The 17,480-nt window shown below is 38.8% G+C and overlaps 1 long non-coding RNA gene across 1 annotated transcript in view; it reads left to right on the forward strand.

Annotated features, from left to right (window-relative positions):
• LOC123613592 (uncharacterized) overlaps positions 1–17,194 on the forward strand; it is a 430,490-nt gene extending 413,296 nt beyond the window's left edge. Inside the window, exon 5 of the long non-coding RNA XR_012506248.1 lies at positions 17,088–17,194. This is a non-coding gene — a long non-coding RNA (uncharacterized LOC123613592). The remainder of the gene's footprint in view (positions 1–17,087) is intronic.
• Positions 17,195–17,480: the final 286 nt, after the last annotated feature.

Consider the following 17,480-nt stretch of genomic DNA (forward strand, 5'->3'; position numbering starts at 1 on the left):
CAAGAATTACTGGTGGAGTACGCCATCACCCCATAGCGCTGCTGTGAGCCCACAAAAGGGGAGTTCATTTGCCGGCTAAAGGCTGTGATTGTTTTTATTTCTGACACCAGATGGCGCTCGTATATTTTTAATCAGCTTTGATCTTTCTTTTAAAATTTTCCCTGAATTGCTCCTTTTCAGGAAGATTTGGCTTAAAAGATTAAAGTCCATGTATGTTTTCTCGCATGTAAAATTTAGTTGAAGGCTTTCATGTGTTAATTAAAACTCAGAACCCATTTTCACTTTTTTTTTTCTTTTTGTTTGTTTGTTTTGCTTCACTGGGCAATATTGTTAAAGAATATTGACTGTCACAGGAATGATTGGTAGGAGTATCTGCATTAGTGACCTGAGGGAGCTGTCCAGCAGTCACTGTCTAGTCATTTAGAAATGTAATTCATTTAGAAATTGCTCTAATTTTTAAAGTGATTTTTACATGGATTTCCTTCTGTCTCGTTAGTATTAAAAAAAAATTCACTAGTAGCTAGAAATTACATTTATCCATCATCCATAAAAGAGCCCTGTCTATGTGCAAATGAGTTTTGTGTGAGCCCCATGGGTGCCTGAAATTATTCCTCTTGCAGACACTCTCTTGTTCTGCCTCATTCTCACATTTCAAGATCTGTGTCATTTTATTCTGCTTAAACCATTAAACAGATAATAGCATAAAACTAGGCTGCTTATTATAGGAGCCACAGCCATTGCTGCTTCCCTTTTGTTGTTGTTTTTTTCTCTTCCTCTCTCTTTGAATTGATTAGAATTACTTTTTACTTGGGAGAGAGGTAACAGCATGCTATAAAGAATCTTTTCAATACCCTGTGGCCTTATTTTAACATAACCTGTGCATGTGGACTTTAAGCTCTCATTGCTTTTCTTTTCAGGGAATTAGTTCACCAACCACCTCTGACTTTAAACAGGCATTCCCCACCACCAATAGTAAGAGAGAACACGCACACCCCCTCCCCATGTATATTGTAGAAAAAATGGACAAAATTTTAAACGGAAGGAAACTTTTGCTTACTTTTGCAATTTTTATTCTTTATCTGTGCCTTTTAGTGGCAACTGGTGGGAAAATACAAAAAAAATTAATAGATGAAATTTATAGGAAAGAGGCAATAATCTCCTCCGTTACAATCAGGTTGAATGTTAGAGTGAAAAGATAGCTGTGTTAAAAAAAAAAAAACAAACAAAACCCTATTTCCCCTTGATAAAATGCAAATTGTTTTTATTATAACAAGCACTTTACCTAGATACAGAGATTCATTTGGAAGCTTTCATTTTCCCTTGTTAATAGTTGAGAGGATTATTGACCAAAATGCATTGGCTGACTTGATTGTACGAACAGTAGCAAGTAGAATGTAGTGATGGACTTAGCACCCAGACTCCTGGAGAGTTGTGATTCTGTCTTTTCAGGAGGATTCTGTGTTACTTTTTGGAAATATTCCCCCCATAAGCCACCAAGAACTGTTTTCTTTAGAACAGTTCCTCTCTTGGCAACTGTTTCCTGATGCATTAAAACTTTCATTAGTATCAAGCTTTAAAAGAATGTGAATTTAAAAGCTTGATGAAAATTTAGTGAAATTAAGGAAATATACCAAGAGATGGCATTGGGCCATTTTTTTGTTCAATTGCCATAACGTTAGAATTTTATGTTAGTCAGTCTTCACTCGTTTGAGAAACTGGATTTCCTCTAACCCAACATCGATTTTCCAGTGAGTGGTAAGGGAGCATACGAATTGTCAGGCTCAGCCTTCACCAATAAAGAAACTGCACTAGCGTCTGGTTTAAGGATTTCTACCAACTTTGTGGCAGAACCAGCATTCAAAGGAGGCCAGGTGCTGACTTCTGCAGGGTTCTTTCCTCTTTATTACATGAAATTATCTGAATTAATTTTGCTCAAGTTTCTCCCATAGCTCTCCATTTTCTTCACAGGAAAACCCAAAGTGTTTCCATTTACCTTTATAGCTCTTCTGGCCCGTGGCATCCTACATCTCCTCATTCCATTGCCTCTCACCTTATCCCCTGTCCCACCATCCCCACCAAATGCCTTGAAATCACCCTCTTCCAGTCATGCTGACCTTGCTATCTCCTCAAACGCAAGCCGCAGTGTCCAGGTTGGGATAACAGTACCCCAGATACCTGTATGACTAAATTTCTTTAAGTCTTTGTTCAGATTTCACCTTCTCAATGAAACCTACTTTGACCATCCTGTTTAAAATCACAGTCTCACCCTTGTATCACTCTGGATTCTTCTTACCCTGTTCTCTGTAATTTTGCATTTATTAACTCATAGCATAGTGTATCATTTTGCAGTACTTAAGATAGAATATGGGTAAACAGTCACAGTTCGCCCATTAAAAATAGAAGTAATATTCCTACAGCAGTAGAATGCTTTCTCTATTAAATTTAAATATGAAGAGATAACATTGTCCTTAGAGCTAACTTTTTTTTTAATTCCAATAGTCACTCTATAGAAGAATGTTTGGAAATGTCTGAGGATTGCTGACAGAAGAAAAACACACAACCTAAAAGTTGCAAGTTCAGTGTTATTTGGAGACCTTACTGTGAACTATAGCCCAGGAGACAGGCTCTCAGGTAGCCCTAAGAAACTGCCCCAAAGAGGTAAGGGAGGTGGCAGGATATATATATATATGAATACTTTGCTATTAAAAAACAAGTAGTTGAGCATCAAAGATTATTGCTAATCACAAAAAGCAGACATCTCAAGTTAACGATTTTAGTGCTTTTTTCTAAGTATGGGAAGGTGCAAGAATCTGGGCTCACTGAGCTTATTCCTTAGATAAGCATCGTACCTCTCCAGCGCCAGTATCAAGAGCACAGAATATTTCCTGCTTTCTTCCATCCTGAATTGCCCCCTGGATGTACCATCAGGTGGGTGGGGGACGGGCTGCAGTAGCTGGTGGCTTGATGGTGGGCAACACTTGTTTACTGGAATGGCAGGCAACGTTCTTTGTCCACAGGATCAAGATCTCCAATATAGTGGAATCTTGTATTTTCAAGTGTGGAAATAAAGACAGTGCACATGAGAACAAACACAGGCTCTTTATTTGGATCTTGCTATAATGAGGAAGCCAGAAACCATCATTTGCGTTTGGCAGAGTCTGAAAGGCAGGCAGGGCAGTGAGAAAGCTTTGAAATGAAAAACTAGGGAAGGCTTTAGGTTTATTCTGATTGGAGGTTGTTGGCATTGACCATGATGGACATAATGTTCCCCTCAGCCTGTCTAGATTTTAGACAGGCTTCTCCTAGATTATAAACTCTGACTTTCCATTTCTTAGAGTACTTTTTTAAATTTGCAATTATAAATTCTCTGCTCTTTTTGAGATGTAAATCTTCTACCCCAATGGACTGTCTCTCTCAAGGACCTGGGAGTCATCCCTCTGAAATGCATTCATCAAGCAAGACAGGCTGTGTCCCAGTGCCTGTGGGAGGTTGGGAGCTTAACTTTGGTAAGGACAACTGGTAAAACAGGTGGCACAATTGCACTGACCTGCCTCCCGGTTAACATCCTCCAGTGTTTTTGCCTTAGCTCATCCCAGCATTTAAAAATCCTTCCACCTTTTGTTTCAGAGAGTTAGTCTCTCTCTCCTCTTTCAGTGGTCTTGACCTCTGTTGAAATAGTCTTGAATAATTTTTACGCCAGGCAAGTCTGGTGCAATTTTCTTTTACAGAATGAGGACACTGGAAGTAGGCTAACTAGGAGCAAGGTATGCTATGTGATTGATTGGAGAGTATATTTGGCTTTTTCTGGCTGGTCCTGAGTTGGAAGCAGAAGTAACAGTTAGAGAAGATGGCAGTCACTGACCACGCCCTTCCCTTCCTGGCCCCTTGCTGCAGAGGTGTCGTCTAGCTTTCCGGACTAGTTGCCGCAGAGGTGGTGGCTCAGAGTTCTGTTGTCATTTATCGTCTGGCCATTGTCCGTTTGTATATTCAGTTTGTCACAAGAACAGCGATGTTACCAGCTAAAGTAAGAGATTCCAGCTTTAGCATAAGGAAAAGAGGACGTATGTATTATATATGTGTATTTCTTTCCTTCTCCTCATCCTACAGAATATATACGAGGATCCCAAGTGAAAGGAAGCAAGGAAGTAACCGTAAGGAACCACCTGGAGAAAATTCAGGAGAACCTGAGCTATTGGAGTGCTGGATTGGGGTCTGACAGGCCAAAAAGCAAGAATTGAAGCAGGAACACTTTAGGGAACGTCTCAGCTTCTAAGCAGTACAGGAATACAGTTTCAGTGGGCTGGTAAAGACAGGCAACGAATTGCGTGGCACACGTGAGTGCTGTTCTTTCCAGTCCAGCAGGAAACCCAGCAGAGAATGTTTTCGCCTGCCACAGTCAGGGAAGAAACCAAGGGTAATCGTTCCCCATCCTCTCCTCCCAGACACAAGCACAGAGCCTCTACAATGCAAGGGGGATACGCAAACTGAACAATAAAAGGCCTTAGTCTGTGAACCCAGAAGAAGGTCACTTGGAGCTAGATGACCTAGGGCTCGCCAAGTGTTTGCAGTGGCTGATTTCTTACCTTGGGCTTTGTCAAACTGTGGTCAGCCTTCTCTTTCCTGCAGGCGCCTGAACCCTGTTTATCTGCAAGCCTGAACAAACACAAAAAATGCGGAGGGCGCCTGTTGTGGACTGAATGCTTGTGTTCCCAGCCCCCTTGCCCTGCCCAAATTCATATATTGAAATTCTAAACTCCAATTTGGTGATCTCAGGAGGTGGGGTTTCAATTGTTAATACGGGGACCTGGCACAGGAATTCCCATCTTAACCCTGGTTTTAAGCTGCATTCTACAATTGTTTGCCCATTAATCAAGTAGTTGTTTTTCTTACCGTGTGGTTCCTGTGTCACTTTCTCAGTTGCTTCAGAACATCAGTGGGGGGAGAGAAGGTGATGAACTGATACCTTGGAAAAATGTGCTTTCCATTTCACATTGCTTTATGAGTTTGGAAGTTTTACACGAGGCAAAGTTCTCATCTACATTTCTAACTATCTTCCCTCTCAGTGTGTCGGAGTTTCAGGAGGTTTCAGAGGCAAGGTAGCATTTTACTGTTTCATGTTACGAAGAGATGAAAATGATACTTACAGTAGAAATGTTGAGTAGAATCCCTGGAACTGGAAGACTTAAAACCCAGACGGACAGTAGTAGTAACAAAAGGAGCAGAAGATGGCATTGTATGAAACGTACAGAGTGCAGATTCTCTTAGCATAATTGTATTATTTTCACAGGTTCATTTATATTTCAGGAATATAACCTGTCTGGAACTCCACTACTGTGTTATCAACTTGAAGTCCTTAATAACAAGTAACATATTCTATGTACATGGAATAACACCAGAAATTGGGATTTGGCTTATGGTGTCTGATGGTGATCATTGCAGTGCTTTTGAATAGTCTGGGAATAAATATTTTGGCTGGTATGACTACTCTATAGTAGTCAAGAATTCACTGTTCTGTAGCTGTAAAATATGTGTAAATAGATGTTTTGTCTTACAAGTGGAGTTTTAGAATAGAAATAGATGTACTGAAGTTGATCCAAGGTTACATCAACTGACAAAGTAACTTTTATCTTTCTAAACCTCTCTAAAAATATGGTTTTGTAGTTGAAAATCTAGTGCTAAAACCTGTTTTTCTAATACATTGTCACTTACTAGTTATGGTATCTTGATACAAGCATAACTTAATCTCTCTGCATCTCATTATTTTCACTTATTGCGTGGAGATAATAAGACGTACTGTGAATAGATGTTTATTGTTACCATACCCAGTGTTCATTTACTCATTCTGATGCTGGCTGTCAGATCTGTTTTGAAAGCCTCTCCTCTGTTCTCAGGTACGGTATTTGGATAAAATGAACTCTGTTTTTAGTTGTGGCTAGATCAGACTACTTTAAACCAACTGGTGCACCCCACTGATAGAGACATGATTGTATTTGAGCCAATGAGACATGAGGAGACAATGTCTGGGGCATCTGGGAAGGACACTGATTTTCCAGAGAAGTTGTGAGAAGTGATGTTTGCTAGTCCTCTAGAAGATAACTGAGGGTGAAGATGCGTTGTCCAGATGTACAGTCTAGGGAGGCCACAGTGGTGTTTTTTTTAAGCTGAGTAGAATAGGTGTGTGAATGAGAGCAACACATGACAAAGTACAGAAGTGAGAGAACCATAGATACTGTACGTGGAACCCTGATGTCTCTGAATTTCCAGAGCAAAATTTGTCTGAAGTCACACCTACTTCTGGACTTTTGTTTACGTGAACCAGTTATTTGTTCTATTTGTTTAGTTAAAGACATCTAACATTTAAGTTGTTGTTGCTTATACTCAAAGAGCCTAAGCTAATAAGATTATTTTCTGGGTTAAGGATAAATCTGTAAAGCCTAATATTGAATACTCAGTTTACATATGGGAGCTGTAACTCTCAATGTGGTAGGTTCTCACTATAATTTTAGTGTCAAGGGAAGGAACTAAGACAGAGATTATATCCCCATTAATATATCAGGTGTTTATGAAATGTATTTGGGGGAGCATGTACTTTAAACAACAGTTTATTTGGGGCCACATAAAAATGAGCTAGAAGGCTGGACATACTGACAATAAGTTAGAACACTCTAAAAAATATGTTGAATAGAATATTTAAAATAAATACATTTGTGTAAACAAGAAGTAAGGAAAGTAAGTAATAGTTTTTGCCTTATACATTTAAATTTCAGGATATATATTAACAAATAGAATAGATGGGGAAAAATACAGCATTGTTAAATGAAATTGACAGCCTGTATTAAATGTCCTACTATTTTTATCAAAATAGTGTTAATTTACCAACACTTTTAACACTAAGTGTTATTGGTGTTCTAAGGTGATGATCTAAATTGGGAATCAAAACTTTTAACTCATTGTTACTCACTCATCACTCAGGTGTCCACTGGTCAGTCCCTGACTGCTCATACTTTACAAGAAGTGGGTGTAAATGTAAGGGGCTTTCTTTGTTAAACTGAATTTCTAAGCACCTTTCACCTTGGAAAATGTATATGCGTGTTAGTTGTTTAACTCAGTCAGTGAGAAAGGAAAGACACTATTGGCTCTTCATCAGTTGGTCCAAACAAATGGTTTATAAAAGTAAAAATAATAATGAAAGGGATTCATGACATTTCATGTGTTCTCCAGAAAGGATCTATGAGTATTCATTAGGTATTTAGCTATTAGAGCCAGAAATTCCATGTGCCCTGTTCGAATATTTTTTTCTGTCATACCCTGTTGAGTATTTTTTTTTCTATCACAATCATAGGCCTATCTTACAGTAAATGGACACTGTTTTGTCTATGACATAGAAAGATAATTTTCAAAAACTTAATCACCTGGTAGAGGCAGTAGAATTAAGAAGAAATTCAGGAATGCGTTGGTGAGTCCTATCATTTGATGAGCTTTTCTGTGATTGATCTATTTTACAGCTTAAAATTCACATAAAGGAACCTACAATTGTATTTATAAAGCTTCTCTTCTAGAAAATTTCCAAGATTGTGAAGCTACACACTAAAAATCATAGAGTTGGAACTTTATGTATGTAGATTTCATGTTTTAATCTATCATTTTTTTTCCTTCCCGTTGATGAGTATTGTAAAAGTTGCATCAAGCTTTAACATAATGGTTAAGGGTTTGTGTCTCCCTAAAATCTGCCTGTTGATTAACCATTAGTACCTCAGATGGTGACCTTAGTTGGAGATAGAGTCATTGCAGATGTGATTAGTTTATATAGGATGAGCTCAGACTGCAGGAGGGTGGAGTCCTGATCCAACATGACAGGTTTATGTATGACAAGGGGAAATTTGAACACAGAGTTAGACACACATAGAAGATGATGCAAAGACACCTCCACAGGGACAAGACAGCCAGATGCAGGGGAGAGGACTGGAATGGGTGCTCCCTCTCAGCCCTCCCGCTCTTCTGGCACCTTGATTTTGGGCTTCTGGCCTCTAGAACCGGGAGACAATGCATTTCTGACGCTCAAGCACCCAGTTTGAGGCACTTCGTTATGACAGATAAACAGTCACCAAAAGGAAGTCTTCAAAGAGGGAGGCTTCTAGAAACTGGCTTCTCACCCCTGGAAGAAAGCTGACACTAAGATGGTGGTTTCTATCTTGTGCTGCCCAGGAAGGGAATAAAAAAGAAATGGTGCAAATAATGAAGGGTCTTCCAAAAGCATTTGTTGATTAAATGCTCAACGATTTATTCTCGGGTGTTCTTTTCCAGTATATAGATAATGAGTCAATGCTTACAAAGTGCTTTGAGCTCTTTAGAGGAGCAAAGCCGGACGGGGAGAGTTAACAGTCTGTTGGCCACGATGAATGGTTACGGTAAGAACACTGAGTACAGCTCCGAGTGATCGGGATGTCTCTAATGCGTGCTTTTCCTCCGGTTTGTCTCTCTCTTGTTTTTAAACCACTGCCCTACAGAAGTTGAGATGGATTTTTTGCAACTAGATTTCCTTTGAAGGAAACAGTTAACATCATAGAGTTGAGAGTGGAAAACAGAGTTAGAGAGTAAGTGTGCAGTCCAGGGGGATGGGAAGGAGCCGGAGCCGGGTGACCTGAGGTGGAACATGGTGGCTACCTGGACCGGGAAACTCGAGGAGAGACCTGGGGGCAAGGCTCTCTGGTGAGGTGAGGACTTTCTGACCTGGCAAGAGTAAATAGATGAGCGTCATGGGGACTCACTGCCCAGCTCAGCGAGTAGGGTTGGAGAGTTGCTTGGGGGCCTGCTTCTAGAGGTTGGCAGCTGGTGATTATTTGGAGCTTATGTTTTTATGCGTGTTTTCCTTCTCTTACAGCAAAATATGAAGGCAGCACAAGTAAGTTTCTTAAACGTGAGTGCATCCTCTGAGTGAGCAGGTGGCAGAGGTTAACACTGGTCGTCTTCAGAGTATTCCGATTTTCAGTTTTCTCTAACCTTTGCTCCCTTTTGTTTTAGCATTTTCCAAAACTTGTCTCCGATACTGAGCTTTTTCTCTGACACATGCCCCTGTTTTCTGTGAGTGAACATTTGAGCAATAGCTTTCTTTGTTCCTTTACTAAGACTATAACTTTAATACTAATAAATGGTGCTCTGAACATCTGTAGAATGTTCATGGTGAAAATAATATTATCCTGACTCATTGACAGGGTCACTGAGACCCAGAAAAGTATGGTTATTTGGCAGTGGTGACATTGGGGCTGATTTTTGAGCTTAACTGTTAGATGTTGCTCAGCCCTCAGTTGCCAGTAATGGCTGGCAGAATTGGGAAGAAGATTGACATAGTCTGTCTTCAGTATAACACCATTTTCCTCCTTCCTGAATTTCTGCTCCATTTTCCTTCTTGAGAAGATTATCTTATTCTCAGCTGGTGACATGCCAATCACTCCTAAGCCTTTAGTATTAAATGCAGTGCTTGCTAAGTAGGACTTACTCAAGATGGCACACCTCCGGGACACACTGCATTGGGAAAGACAACTTGTTACTGATAGTATTAAAGACCCCCTGTTGGAATGGCAGGTAATGGGATTACTACTCTGTAGGAGACACAGCTCAGAAATCCCTCAGATGCTACCCAGGCTTTCAACATTTCTTGCTTAAAAAAGTCACCATTGAATATAATTTAACCCAGAAGCTCCTATGCCATGTTTAAGGGTTCAGTTATTTCCCATCAGGGTCCTGAACTTGGCTTAACATACCCATCTAGGTTGAGAATTTCACCATCTTTTGAGCTCTGTCATGGCTATGATTAAGTCGTGGGCCTTATCCTCAGTTTTCTTTGACCGCCAGCTGCAGGAGATATGATTTATATGCTGATAAGTGGGCCCACTGACTCCCATATTTAGCCTTTAATTGACAGTTAATCATTTTCAGCCCTACATTGTCTCTGAAGCATCAGTTGTCTGTAGCAACAATCATTCATTTCCATTATTCTTCTTATTACTGTGTCCTCCATATTTTTTCAAATGAGTGATTTATAGACATCTAGTATATTTTATTCCACAAGTATAACCTTGTTCACCAGCACTGAGTTTTTACAATTGCACGGCCACCCTATGCCTGCAGTTCAATTTTCTTTACTTACAAACTCTGATAGAGTACACATTTCCAGCTGTGGTGTGGCTCCCAAAGGTCTTCACACTAGTATGATCCCCTCCCCTGGAGCATGGGATAGACCTACTGATGGCTTCTAATGGACAGAATTTGGCAAGGTGATGGGATGTCACTTCCATGATAGGGTTATGGGAGACTTTCGTCTTGCTGACATTCTCTCCGCCTTGCTCTGATGCCAGCTGCTTGTCATGAGTTATTCTATCAAGACCCCCACAGCACAGAACTGAGAAAGGATTCCAGCCAATCGTTTATAAGGAACTGAGACCTTAGTTCAACAGGTCATGAGGAACTCCTCCTGTTAACCATGTGTGTGAACTAGAAAGCAGATCCTTTCCCATTGAGCTTTGAGATGATGGCAGCCTTGTAAGTGACTCGGAAGCTGAGAATCCAACTCAGTTGTGCCCAATTTTTGACCCACAAGAATGGTAAGGTAATAAATGTTCTTTAAGCCACTAAGTTTGGGGCTAATTTGTTGCACAGCAACAATAAATCGCACACTCCCCTCGTGGTGAGTAATTGTTATAGGCAGCCTACAAGATGGCCCCAAATGAGCCCTGCCTCCTGTGATTCACACCTTTGTAGCCCCTCCTACGCTGTACCAAAGATTGCTCTCTGAGACCCATAGTTTATGACTATGTTGAATATGTCACTTTCGAGATGAGCTTTATAAGAGAATGTGGCTTTGGTCTTGAGCTCTTTCTCTCCCTTGATCATTTACTCTGACGGAAGCCAGGCATCTCTCTCTCTCTTTTTTTTAATTGAAGTACCATGAGTTACAGTGTGTCAATTTCTGGTCTACAGCTCATTTACAAAACAGAAACAGACTTGCGGACATAGTAAATAATCTTATTGTTACTGGGGAAAGGGGGTGGGAAGGGATAAATATGGGAATTTGAGATTTACAAATGTAAGCCAGGCATCATTAATGAGGCAGCTCTCTGGAGAGGTCTGTGTGGTGAGAAACTGAGTTCTCCACCCAATAGCTGATGAGGAACTGAGGTGGGCTGACAACCATGTGAGGAAAGCTTGGAAGCAGATTCTTCAGCCTCAGTGGAGCCTAAGATGAATGAAGTCCCGCCTGACAGCATGACTGCCACCTCCCAGGAGACCCTAATGTGGAAACACATGACTGAGGTGCTTCTGGATTGCTAACACCCAGAATTTGTATGAGATAAGAAATATTTGTTGTTATAAACTGGTAAATTTTGGAGTAGCTTGTTACACAGCAGTTGATAACTAACACAGCAGTCCATCACCTTAATACGATTTTAGTGTCTGCTTATTTGGGCCACTCCTAAATGGAGACTTTGATGGAGATGAGAATGCAGGAAGTTCGTTGGAGAGTGCTATCAGGATACCTACAGAAGGAAAAGAAACAGGATTAAACAAAGGGAGACTCTGCTCTGTGGAGAATCGTAAGGAAACTTCAGATGAACCCGTAAAGCACCCTTGAAACTGGGATGGCCATTCATATTATTAACAGTGTGAGCCAGAGATCAAGCCTTGATGTACCAGCGTCCCCTAGTAACTGGATGTTGGCTACACTGGGATGGCTGTATGAATCTTAGGTAAAAGGGCTCTCTTTAGCTGAGCAATTTCCCAGGGACCTGGCTATTCTTATATAAGTGGTAGAACAAAAATAATAAGAAAAAATGCAGAAATCTTATCAAATTTGGGAGCTATTTTTTATAAAGCATATGACCAATAAATTTATAGGAAAATATAATTTGGAAAGTTCTGTGATACTTACCTGGTCATTCTGTTCTGTGGTGAATTTTGGGCATGTCTCCATTCATAGAGTGAGGATGAACCAGTGAGGTGGTGGTGCTAGGTGTAAAGGAGTGGTCAGGGGGTGTTTCTTTCTGAACAAGTTCTGTCTGACAGAGCCCCACTTTAATTAAAAGCTAGCTCGGTCAGTCAGATACTCATAACAAGTTAGAATAGTACATTATGGTACCGCAGAGCTGTTAAAAGAGCCCCTCAAAATGTTTCATGTGCACTGATGCCTCCGATAGAGTCAGGCAGACTCCAACACCTTTTTTCTTTCTTATTTCACATCTCTCCCAGTGATACATATGGATAAACTGATTTCCTCTTGGTGGTAAGAAGTAATAGCAAAGGTAGAAGAAGAAAAGATGTCACGTCCCAAAGCTTCAGACAATAATATAGTCTCTTATATTTCAGTCAGTGGTATCCAGTTCTTATGAATGTGTGGATATTTACAAAGATAAGGCATTCTGCTATCCATAATGCATATTCACTTTCAAGGTAACAAGTTAATTATAATTTTAATAAATGTAACCTGAAAATTATAACTTGGAGTAAAATTGTTTAATATTTTTGTCCTCTTTTATTAAAAAAAGCAATAAAACAAATGTAGTGTCAGAGGGGTAAAAACTAGAAATCTTAGTTGTTTACAGCTTACCGTTCCACTGGAATCTTATTAAGTGGATAACATTAAATGGACAACATAGAAATTAAACTTTTTTAACTTAGAAAAAATATAGGCTTTTATTTTTAAATAATGCCTAGAAGTAATAAATTATAAACATTACTGGCCTCAAAACAATGGATTGTAGTTCAGCTTGAGTCTTTTCCCCTTTCTTACTGCTTTAGCGTTTCAAGGAAATATAGGTGTGTTGTGAGATTTGGCCTAAGGATATTTTTAAGTCTATTCCATAGGGAAGAGTACTAGATTTCTGCTTTTTATTTCTAAGGGTCTATAAGTAGGTGGCATTTCATGAAACCACAGTAGTAGTCATAGCTTCTTAGAAGTAAGTAATTAAGGTCAAACTGAATAGTTGATCTCTCCTCATCTTGTGAAACTTTCTTGTATCAAAGGATGCCTCCCAGTATTTTGGTTGATTTATTTGTACACTTAACGATAGTCCAGGGTAGGATGTCGTATAGGGAGACACATGACTGCAAAACTTCCTTTTAATCAGGTTACAGAAGCTGCCCTCAAGTAAAAAAAAAAAAAAAAAAAGATCAATAGGAAAAGTCATTCAAAGTTTCCATAATTATTTTTATAGACTGGTATTTATACCTGCATCATATATGTAATTTAAGTTTCATGTTGATTGGTAGTTCTTTGGTATTTTTCTTAGTTGTATATTTCATGTTTTATTTACGTAAATACTCTCACTTCTAGCACTCACAGTTCTATGTGCCTCAGTGACAAATTTTTTTTTAGCAAATATTAAATATTCCAGTTATTTTATGTTAAAAAGATTTTTGAAAATTAAAAACAGACCCCATGAAACTCTTATTTGATTATTTATATCTAAGAAAAAACAGAAATCTTGAAAATAAGTTTTAAGATTATATTGAAGAATAGAACAAAAGGCCATAGATATTTTAAGTCTACCATTTTAAAGATGGAAACCGTGATGCCTAGAATGGCTTTTATTTTTAAAAATGTTACCTCACAAAGAATATGTGGAGGAAACAGAACTCTCGTACACTGTTACTGGGAATGTAAGTTGGTTAAGCCACTATGGGAAACAATATGGAGGTGCCCCAAAATATTAAAAATAGAACTATCATATGACTCAGCAATCCCACCTTCTGGTTTATATGCAAAGGAATTTAAGTCAGGATCTTGAAGCAACATCTGCACTCATATTCTTTTCAGCATTATTTATAATATCCAAGATATGAAAAGCAAACTAACCATCAATGGAAGAATAGATAAAGAAAATATGGTATACACATACTATGGAATATTACTCAGGCTTAAAAAGGAAGGAAATTCTGTCATTTGCTACAACATAGATGAACCTGGAGATGAACATGCAAAATGAAATAAGTGAGACACAGATGGAAAAAACAACATGATAATACATATATGAACAATCTAAAAGAGTAAAACTCAGAGAAACAGGGTGGAATGGTGGTTGCCAGGAGCTAAAGTAAGGGGAAAACAGGAACATATTAGTCAAAGGATACAAACATAAGATAAATAAGTCCTACAGATCCACTGTACAGTGTAGTACCTTTAGTTAACAGTGCTGTATTGTATACTAAAAATTTTCCTATGAGGATAGATTTTGTGTTCTTAGCACCAATAATAATAATGCTAATAGGGCAGGAGAAAGCTTTTGGAAGTAATGGCAAGGTTTATAGTATAGATTATGGTGATCATTTCATAGTTGTATACTTACCTACAAGCTCATCAAGTTGCATACATTAATTTACAGATTTTTGTATGTCAATAAAGAAAGACAATATGCTAGAATGGAAATAATATGAAATTTTGAGTCAGATGGATCCAGGTTCTAATTTTTACTGGCTATGTAATCACAGGAACATTATTAACTTTGTAAAGTCTCTTTTTTTCATAAAAAAGGGAAAAATATCCTTCGCTCCGTGGTCATGACGGAATTAGGTTGTTTTACATATATCTTGAATTACTGCTTGGAGAAACTGGCACCAGTTAATGTGAATGTCCTTTCTGTCTACCATGAGTAAGGGTCATGCAGGTCATCAGTGCATTGCTTCTGTCTGTGGCCATCTAAAGATGGGGAAGTCAAAGGGGGCATAGCAAGTTCTATTTTCTTTGAAGGGAGCCTAAATGCAAGCTAAGCCATGGCTAGCTAATGCACTCAGGTCAACCTTTTCTTAAAGTGGTTCATATCTTATAAAGCATTGGTTATCTTCCTCAGTCATTGCTATACAGGGGTGTGGGAGGCATCGCTATTATAGATGCAACTGGTAAGTAAGTAACTACCGTTTTGGTACCTGAGTTATGTATGATCCATGTGCAGGATCACAAGACTACAAGACTTTCACACCTAATTCTGCATGTGGTTCCTGTGAACATTATGACTCTTGTTGAGTAGCTTCTCTCTTGCTCTCTCTCTGTCTCGACCATGCCATTCAGTTCATCCTTCTTTATTAGGGGGAAAAAATAGCATGGAAGCCCCTTTCCTGGAGAAGAAACTTTAACTTTATGAAAAGGGTAACCACATGGTGACTCATTGTTCTGGTTCTTACTTGATTCATTGACTGGAGTGGGACAGACAATTGGATTTGTTTCTGGAATTGTAATCATACAAGAGTTTGGCTTTCTGTTGATTAGAAGTTATAATCTGATGACCAAACCAAAGAAACAGAAAACTCTGTAAGAATCAGTTCTTGGCTTTTCTTAGTTCAGTGCTTCCATTCAAAAAGGACACTCACTCTACCCATTGTATGATCTGGTTATATTACCTAGTGAGATGGCTGTTACCTCTTTTGCAGAGTGGAAGGGTGGTAAAGTCTATTGGTGGCTTCTGATTTAAACCTGGTCAGAGATAAACAAGAATATATTCTTTACTGAATTTTCCAACTTGGAGTGCTTCAAAACAAGGCAGAAAGAAATAAGTGGAAGAAAATGGGGATAGAATGCAAAACGGGTTATACATTATGTAGGGCAGGATAGGAGAGGAGAAATGACAGAAGAATATTGGGGATGATTCCAGGTCAAGAGGGCCCAGGAAAGGTTTGGGGGTGTTAATCCGTGGCTTTTGTTTTATTTCATTTCTGTCTTTCTCACTCTCTTTTCCCCTACCCTTCTCCTTCCTTTTTGCAATTATTTATTGAGTATCTACTTTGAGTTAGGGGATTGATTTGCAAGAACATTCAAATAAGGCCCTTGCTTTAACTGAGAAAAACTCCATGCTTGGGATAGTGTGTCTTCATATTCATAGATGCTCAATTTTTTCTTTTTTTTTTTTTTCATTCCATGTCCTTACTCCCAGATATTCTTGTTTTATTTCATGATGTCTATAATCCCCAATTTTTTTGTGTATATGTTTTTTATTGAAGTACAGTCCGTTTGCAATATTGTGTCAGTTTCTGGTGTACAGCACAATGCTTCAGTCATACATGAACATAGGTATGTTTGTTTTCACATTCTTTTTCACCATAGGTTACTACAAGATATCAAATATATTTCCCTGTGCTATAGAGTACGAACTTGTCGTTTATCTTATAATCCCAAATATTAACTGGCCTTATCTGTCTTCTGAAAACTTTCACAGTCAGCTTCCGTATTATTCATTTACCTTCAGTTCTCTGGGTAAAACACTTTCTCTGATACTCATTTTTTTAGAAAAGAGACTAACTCCCTCACTCTCAAAGATGTTCTTTAAAGTCCATTCATCCTGGGAAGTTGCTGCATTTCCTTGATGGCAATACAGAAAAAGCTAATAGACTTTCATTTTGCCAAAGATATATTTAATTTAACAAATAAAACATTTTAATCTTCCATTAAAATAAGAAAACCAATACATGCTATGTTTAGTTTAGATGAAATGCTATTGTGTGATTAAAACCGAGGACTCATTCTTGTGAATTATATAGCTATAACATCCATAATATTTGGGAGAAGACAAGAAATAGTGATTTCTATATTGGAGAAAATATTTAGGAAAAAGTCAAGGATAAGGTCTAAAGAGGAGGAATGGTATATTTATATTAACTCAGTTTTATTTCAGCAGTGCATTGCTGAGTTCCCACTGAGCTTTGGAAGTAGTTTGGAGCATTAAAGAGCACTTTAATCATTCATATTTTACCCCCCAGAGGGATCCCTTCTCTTATGTGACTGCACAGTAAATGAAGGTGCATATTCGGGACATCTGTGGCCAGCTTGATTTTTTTTTTTTTCTTCTCTTCTTTTGCTTGTCTGAGAGGTTTCCAGACAGTATTAGCTATTGTGGATAAAAATGGAATCCTTCAGTTCGGTAATACAGAGATGTTTTCTCTCGTGACTCTGCCCTCTCAGATCTTTCCTTTATTGTTCCAAACCACAGCCATAGATTTAGTCCTAAGGAGATCCCCCTTTCCTGACGCTAGTATCTGTGGGATGGACGACAGTGTGCTGTGACTTTTTATACCAACGGGCCACTATCTTTTCTGTACTCTTGCAGATTTTTCTCTTAAGAAGCAGTGCAGCTCTGAAGACTCGTGGAGATCCTGGCAAGCTTCTCCATCAGCTGCATCAACCAACAGGCATTGCCACCTCAAGGAAGTAAGGTACGCATTACAAACGTGAATTTCCTTATTTCCTCTTGCAAAATCCATAAGAGGGATTTTCTTGATGGACTTAAAACACTACAGATTTCTGTGTGTTTTGAAATGAGGTTCTTTGCTCTCCTGGTATTCGTTTTGCCACTGGTAGGAAGATAATCTTAGAATCTAAAATACTCCCAAGTATCTTTTGCTTTGCTTTCATGCCTCTTTGGAGTATCATTTTCACCATTCACTGTCCTTGGACAAGTCACAGAAACAAAGCCTCAGATACTCATTCAATATAGTGTGCT

Source organism: Camelus bactrianus, chromosome 4 (assembly GCF_048773025.1).
Source record: "Camelus bactrianus isolate YW-2024 breed Bactrian camel chromosome 4, ASM4877302v1, whole genome shotgun sequence".
Lineage (NCBI taxonomy): Eukaryota > Metazoa > Chordata > Mammalia > Artiodactyla > Camelidae > Camelus > Camelus bactrianus.